Source organism: Solanum stenotomum, chromosome 3 (genome assembly GCF_019186545.1).
Source record: "Solanum stenotomum isolate F172 chromosome 3, ASM1918654v1, whole genome shotgun sequence".
Lineage (NCBI taxonomy): Eukaryota > Viridiplantae > Streptophyta > Magnoliopsida > Solanales > Solanaceae > Solanum > Solanum stenotomum.
This window is the reverse complement of record NC_064284.1, coordinates 59,137,679-59,145,866: the sequence shown is the minus strand read 5'-3', so window position 1 is coordinate 59,145,866 and position 8,188 is coordinate 59,137,679. Positions and strand designations below refer to the sequence as shown.

Here is an 8,188-nt window from a genome sequence, read left to right as displayed (position 1 = left end):
TTTCTTTGTAGATGTAAAGAAATAATTAACCTGTGTTTGGTCCTTTATTTTTAGGAGTAGTAAATAATAGTTGATAGTAATTCCAAATAAGCTAAATATATAAAATTTTAATAAGGTAATAATCATATACATCCATCAAAATAAATAAATGATTTATGTGAAATTTGCTATAAAATATACCTTTATTTTATTAGTTATTTTTATATATCATTGAAATATATTTTAAAAGATATTATTATTGTTATTTTTATATTGATAAATAAATATTAGAGTTTTGATTATTATTAAATAAGTACTCAAATATTGATACTCTTTGCATACTATAAAAATAATTAGTTTCTGAGAAACTTATTTTGTTTTAATTGTTTTTAGTTTATAGAAATGTCATTTTTAATTTCTTAATTTAGATAATTTCAAATATTAAATAAATAGACAAAATGTAAAAGAAACCCAAAATTGATTAAATAGAAACCCTAATGATATTCCTCTTTTCATTTACAAGACCCAAAACGCTCCAACTTCTATTTTTCCCCCAAGTCTCCGCCTCGTCTCTCCAACCCTTTCCGCGGTCGGTCGAGATTGTAAAAGGGTGAGAAAACTTTCTTTATGTACTTCCTTTCTCTGGTGGCTTGTAATTTTGAAAGGATTATTTATGCTTTGTAGTTCAATCTGTAAATTTTATTTGTCTTTGCTTTTATCTTTGGATCTTTTCTAATGGATTCGAGTATTTTTGTTAGAAATCAGAAGCGTCATTCAGTCGTTCGTGATATATGCTAATTTTAGTATTCGGCTTTTTCCTTACATATTCTCTTGCTCGTGTATGAAATGCTAGTGGGCATTTGGGGACATGAGTAATTATGTGACTAGTTGTTATTGTTTGGAATTACTTTGCCATCTGAGTTTGTTGTCGTCATAGAAAAACTAAGCATTTTGTTATCAAGTCGTGTTATCTTTTTTTATTGTTCACTTGCTTGTTATGATAGGTTGAAACTGTGTAAGTGAGAGATTTTGGGCGCTAAACAACATGATATCAAAGAGTTTATTTTATTCTCTAGGCAATATTGAATATATTAAGATGAGCAGGTTAGTTTTGCTGTAACAAATGTTTGCTTTTTATCTTTTTCAATTGGTTCTTTTGAACATCTAACTTATTTGCATAAAGTTGTATATAGTTAGAAGTACTTCCCTAGAAGAGTAAACTAATAAGCAGGGACATATCTCACAGTTAATATCCTTCAGAGTGTAGTGACAACAACTCTTCTTTCTTCAATATTTTTACCTTTTTTGAATTAAGGTTTATACTTTCTTGTCCTGCCACTTCAAATTAACAAGTTGGTTCATGTTGACAATTAATAGGTATAATGTTATACTAGAATAGCAATTGTTGTTTATCAATTTGTGAACTATCAATGCAGCTAGGATTCTCAAGTGAACATGTAGTATTCTTGAATATTAAAGTTGTTTACCTTATTGTTATGAGAGGTCTAACATCTCACTTTTTTTCTACCATCTATTTTCATTAATGTAGTAACAACACTTAGGTAGCTTTGGTTTGTACAAAAAAGGATCTAAGCTTAGCTTTTGTGTACAACTATTATGGGAGCAAAGGGATTTTAAAATGATCTACATCAGTTACATTTTCAATTCTTTTTGCCAAAACATCTACTGAAAAAGACTTTGTTATTCTAATACACATATGTTCTCTGTGTTGCCTCAAAGTATACGAGTTTCTAATCTTTTTATATAGTCAATCAAACGTTAAATTGTGTCTCAGATTACGACCTTCGTCAATATGCTGTAACAGACTGTTATACCTTGTATAGGCTCTTATGCATAAGCCAGTTTAATAGTCACATACATATATTCTTGAAGATGGTAAGAATGTTAGATGTCGAAAGTTTCTTCCATCGACTGTAACTTGATAATTCTGCATTTATCAGTGTATTTGCCATAGCGTCTCTTGAATTACTTTTATTCATTAGTCACTTAGTTTCCTATGTGTTAGCATGTTCTGTTCTTGAAAATTTCTATTTGTAATGAATAAAAATACACTAATTTGATTTTGTATCTCTTGCCTTAATGAAAACTTAATTTGTCCAAATTTTGCTCTTGTAGGAACAATGGAAGGAATGATAGCTGGACTTGTTATATAAATTTTGCTACCATCATTTGTACTCTATAGACTTTTGACTAGAATAAAGAGGTATGTAAGCTCATGGTTATTTTATCAATTGAACTTTTAACACTTAATGTTTGACATTTTGGCCGATTCTATATTAGAATATATGTTGATCCTCTGTACGAAATTACCAATATAGACCACTAAATTCTTATTATTAACATGAAATTTTGTCATTAAGATTATTGCAATCAGGCCCACTAAATTCTTATTATTAACATGAAATTTTGCCATCAAGATTATTGCAATCAGGCTAGTGGTTAATATATGGCATATACACTTATCATTGGAATGAGTATCTTTCATTTTTTTTCCATATATCATCTATGTGAACAAAACAATTTCTACAAGAAAAATGACATGTTCATTAATGGTTCAACCCTTTATATTGCTGCTTGATTTAATGCACTTGTGGCACTTGTACTTCTGTTAGTTGCAAATTTATGTGAGATTACTAAGTTACAATCTTTACCTCATAGTTTCTACTCTAAGATATGCTGCATTTTCTTGAGATACACACTTTCAATTAATTGGGGTCTTTATTTTTCATAATACATCATGATGTTATGTGGTTAACAACTTATTGCAGATATCGCTCATATTGTGTATATAAAAGATGGTGTTATTTGGGGGAAGGGACTAAGTATGAAGATGTTAAGAGAACTCCTTGATGTGCAACATTTGCTCGTAAAGTGCTTGAAGAAGACTTAATTCGAAGAACAAGTAAAAAGCCCGGAGGAAACAAGAGAACTAGTGATTTGATTAACTTATTATGTATTTGAAAATTTATTGTTTCTTTTCTTATTTGGACATAAACGGATCTAGAATCGATGACTTATGAAATTGCTAATAATATATTGTATACTTTGTTGTACAGTCTATTTGGTTGGTAATAAAATGTTTCTTATGTTATTTTGCTTCAGTATATTTTGTAGCGATGTCAATAATGTAATGTAGGGAAATTAGTGTAAAAGTCCCGCCTATTTTTTTTAAAAAGAAAAATGAGCTTTAGTGGCGACACAGATCGCCACTAAAGGAAATTCTTTTGTAACAACCAATCTAGAGTCACCACTAAAAGTTAATATTTGTTGAGGCAACCTACCAAGAGTCGCCACAAAAGGCATTTTATTTTGTGGCGACCTTCATAAGATCCATTTTGTTAAACCTTTTTTGTGGCATATTGGTTAATGTTTTGTGATGACAAAGTCGACGTTAATACTTATATTTAGTGGCAACTCAAAAAGTCATCACAAATAACATTTAGTTATGGAAGTACTTGCCACAACTCCAATGTCGCCACTAAACACTTACAGTGGCGATTTTGTGGGCTTTCGTGGCGACTTTCGTCGCTGCAAAAAGCCCAATTTCTTGTAGTGTCTATTCCAACTTCTTGGGTAAAACCTTTTGCCACCAATCATTCTTTGTGTCTTTCTATTGACCCATCCGATTTACATTTAACTTTAAGAATCCATTTATTTCCAATAGCTTTACGTTTCTTAGGAAGGTCAACTAGATCCCAGACTTTATTGGTTTTCATGGACTCTAATTATTCTTTCATCGCTTTTAACCATTCATCCCTTTCAGGTCTCGATAAGGCCTCAGTTACAGAATTAGGTTCATCCAATTTTGTGGGAGATACCAGGAAAACATAATTCTCAATCTCATAAGATCGTTTAGGTACACCTTTTCTTGTACTCTTACATATTTGAAGTTCAGATTCCTCAATAGGATTTTGAGATACATAATTCCCACTCGGACCAGGAATCATTTCTTGATCCATTAAATTATCAAGTATGTTTGACAACATTACCTGATCTTCTGAATTCAACATTTTGTACAGAGGCTCAACTTCACCTATTTCACCCTTTTTGAGAAAATCATTTTCCAAAAATCTGACATCTCGTGATACAATTTCAGTAATACTTCCAACCTCCAGTTCATCGATGAACACATATCCTTTAGAGCGTTCAGAGTACCTTATAAAGATACATTTCTTTCCTTTTGGACTTAGTTTACCAAACTCACCAAAACGATCTTTAATATATGCCGCACAACCCCACGGTCGTAGATCATTCAAGTTTGTTTTATGACCAGTCCAAAGTTCATAAAGAGTGGAAGACACTGACTTAGAAAGCACTTTGTTCAATATGTAAGCCGCAGTCAATAATGCATCCCCCAGAAAGAGATAGACAATTTTGCATGCGCCATCATTGATCTTGTCATGTCTAATAATGTTCTATTCCTTCTTTCAGCTACACCATTTTGTTGAAGTGTATAAGGAGTAGTTAATTGTCTGATAATACCCTTTTCAGTACAAAATTTTTCAAATTGTTTTGACAAATATTCACGTCCTCGATCGGTTCTTAAAGCTTTTATGTTTTTATCTAATTGATTTTCAACATCATTCAAATATGTTTTAATGCACTCAAGTGCTTCAGATTTATGAGAAATCAAATAGACATAACCAAAATGCATGAAATCATCAATAAATGTAATGAAATATGTAGCACTAGACTTTGCCCTTACATTCATTGGACCACAATTATCTGAATGAATTAATTGAAGTGGAAACTCAGCTCTCTTAGTCTTTTCAAATGGTTTACGTGTAATCTTTCCAGCAAGACAATTTTCACAAGTTGACATTTCAATTTTGGTGAAAGAATCTAAATGCCCTTCTTTTGCCAACCTATTAATTCGATCTTGCTCTATGTGACCTAATCTAGCATGCCATGTAATAACATCAACATCATTGTTACTTGAATAACATGCCATTACACAACGGTTAACATAATAGTCATAAGTTGAAGGATTACAAGCTAATACGATAAAACGGTCATAACGAAGTCCAAAACCATATAAAATATTAGCTAGAGTTATTCTAACACCATTACGACTAAAAAACAAATCAGAACCAACGTCTAAAAGAACAGACACAGACACTAAGTTTCGTCGAATCTCTGGAGTATATAGGACGTCATGCAACATCAAGGAACGGCCACCACGTAAGTCCACTTTGCAAGTGCCTATACTTTTGACTTCAAGCCTAGCATTATTTCCTACGTAAATCCACCTTGATTTAGATGAAACTCGACGAAACTCCACAAATGCCTCTTTATCTCGACTCACGTGGTCGATGGATCCTGAGTCTACAATCCACATAGGATAAGATTCAGTTAGTAAAGAAGTGCTAGAAACATATGTAGCACTTAGAGATGCGTTTAGAAATGCTACATTTTTGGGTTTGGTACATTCACGAGCAAAATGCCCCAATTCTTGGCAATTGTAGCACTTCATTTTACTCTTGTCTCTCTTCTTGAAAAACTGTTTTCCTTTCTTGGAGTTTGGCTTCTTTTTTTTCTTAGAGGGTCCTTCTTCAGTCTCTTTGTCTTTCCCATTTCTTTTCCAATTTTTTTTGCGCTTGAAGCCTGAAGATTTTGTACCACTTGACTCTACCACAAAGGCATTAGCAGTAGCTTTAGCAGCACCAAGGCGCTCATCTTTAAGTTCAACATGACGTGCAACATCGAAAAAAGTTTTGATGTTATCATTATGGGTCAAGTTAACCTTCAAATATTCCCAATTATTGGGAAGAGACCGAATCACTGCCTGAACTTATTGTTCATCTAAAAGAATATGGCCAGCACTCTTGAGTTGAACTATCATGTTTGACATCACCCTAATGTGTTGTTTGATATTCTGATTGTGACGTTTTTTGTAAGTGTCAAACTTGATAGTCAACTGTCGGAGGCGGGTTACAGACGTACCCCCATACGTTCCTCGCAAATGTGCCCACATAGCATGAGCAGTAGGGAATTCCTCACATTCATATATGAGGTCATCAACTACAGAACTAACTATTATTCCACGTGTAGTGGAGTTAGCCTTTTTCCAAGCTTTGTAAGCTTCAAGATCCTTTCTGTATTGTGCAGTATTATCCTCTTCTGGTTGATTCAAAACATGATTTATACCTTCCAAAGCATTTTGCTCTTCCAGTACATACCATATTTTATGACTCCAAATGTCGTAATTATCACCGTTAAGTTTTTCACCTTTGTTTAAGTCAGCAATGATACTTTTTGATGTCATGTCTGTTATTGACATATAATTAGGCAAGAATTTTAATCAATTATGCATGCGACATACACATTCAAGCAAATTAATTCTCATAAAGATTTCATATTTAATGTAAAATCGAAAAGACACGTATGCATCCAATCATCATCTACAAACTAAATATTTAATCAAAATTCAAATCTAATTTCTTAATGTGTATAATTGATATATTGAAGACTTTGATAACAAGGATTTTTAAGTTTAATAACATAATTTGAGAGAAAAAATAAACTACATAATTCATATCTTGAAAAAACAAAGGAAAAATACATCATTACCCCATTAAACTAAGACCTGTTTTTTAAAAAGACACTTGAACTTTGCGGGGGTCCTATTACCCCCCTCTTCTTATGTAGAATGAATTTATTGTCCCATTACGTGCCTATGTGGCATGTAGAGTGTAGTTCACTCTCTGATAGCGAGTGAGCTGAGTCAAAACGTAAATATATATTTATTTAAGTATTTATTTAATTAGAAATGTTATTTTTTTTCTTTTATTTATTTTATTGTACTTTCTTCATTTTATTTTATTTCTTTGCTATCTTCTTCCCCAAAACTCAAAAGAATCAACTATCTCATCTCTATCTTCTTCAACTTAGAAAACCCATTTACTTCACTCGTTTTGTTTTTCCTTGTCTTCTTGCTTCTCTTTGTTCCCTTTTCTTCTTTTGTCCCTTATTTTTTCAAAAATAATAATAATTGTGAACCTCCTTTGATAATATATATATATATATTTAAAAAATGTAGTTCTTTAGCATCGATTCGAGTGTATTATAGTATTTCATTACCTCCATCATAATGGAGTTTCGCTGCATAATTGTTTTAATATTGGAAAGAAGATGATAGATTGAAGTTGATTATTAATTTTCAATTTATAATTTATTAGTAATTTTATTTTGATTTAATAATGATTTGATGAGATTTTAATAATGGCGTGATGAAGGCTACTCCATTGTCGGCGATGGTGGCCAAGTCGAGGACTTGCAGTGATGGCGGCCAAGTCGAGGACTTGCAGTGATGACGGCTGGTTAGATGGAAGGCTGCAACAACGAAAAAGAGTGATAAAGAAAGAAGAAGAAAGAGAAAAAAATAAGGAAAAAAATGAAGCTAATAAAATAAAAAAAATGAAAATGAAAATAAAGATTAAAAATTAAAACTTTACACGTGTCAGATAATAATTGGTGCGTGAGTGCACTTTCTTTTTTGCAATTGAGGGTGGCTGAAAAGTGGGATTTTTATAACACTTCAAAATTGTTTAAGGGGGTAATAGGACCCCCGCAAAGTTCAAGTGTCTTTTTAAAAAACAGGTCTTAGTTTAATGGGGTAATTATGTATTTTCTCAAAAACAAATAAGCAACAAAGTTTACAAGTAATTCAAAGATTGAAATTCTCCCACAAGTCTTCAAGACAACAAATGTAAACCCTAAAAGGTTGACTGGGTCAAATGTCATGATAAACATCAGTCAATCCACTACTCCACGGTTCACGAAGAGATTCTGTTAAATAAGCTAAGACTCTCTAATCTGTAATTTCCTTATAATCAACCAGTTCAACCCATTTTATTTCAAAAAGGTGAATAAATCACGTGCTGACATATTAGGAGACATTTTCAATGACTCAAACTCTTTAAATTTTTTCTCTTTTCCCCTTTGAATGGCCCTTTGGTTCCTTGACTGATTTTGTGTCGCCCTTGGGACACCAATCTGTACGATTTCACGCTCTCGAAAACATGTCTTACGACGGCTTACTCTTCTACCTTGTCCCTTTGGTCGACTTTGAGAACTCCCACTTGGAGTAGTTTGAGCATATTCCAGTTCAGCCATATCTGAAATGGGAACAAAACGAAAATATGGTTAATACCATTTAATGCGACAACATATGTCACAAATTTTCGTA

At 32.4% G+C, this 8,188-nt stretch overlaps 1 long non-coding RNA gene across 1 annotated transcript; it reads left to right on the top strand.

The window, feature by feature from the left end:
* The first annotated feature begins 466 nt into the window (after window positions 1–466).
* On the top strand, window positions 467–3,092 carry LOC125860078 (uncharacterized). The gene is made up of 3 exons (XR_007445808.1): window positions 467–589; window positions 2,116–2,203; window positions 2,769–3,092. It is a non-coding gene; the product is annotated as an uncharacterized LOC125860078 (long non-coding RNA).
* The last annotated feature ends 5,096 nt before the right edge of the window (window positions 3,093–8,188 follow it).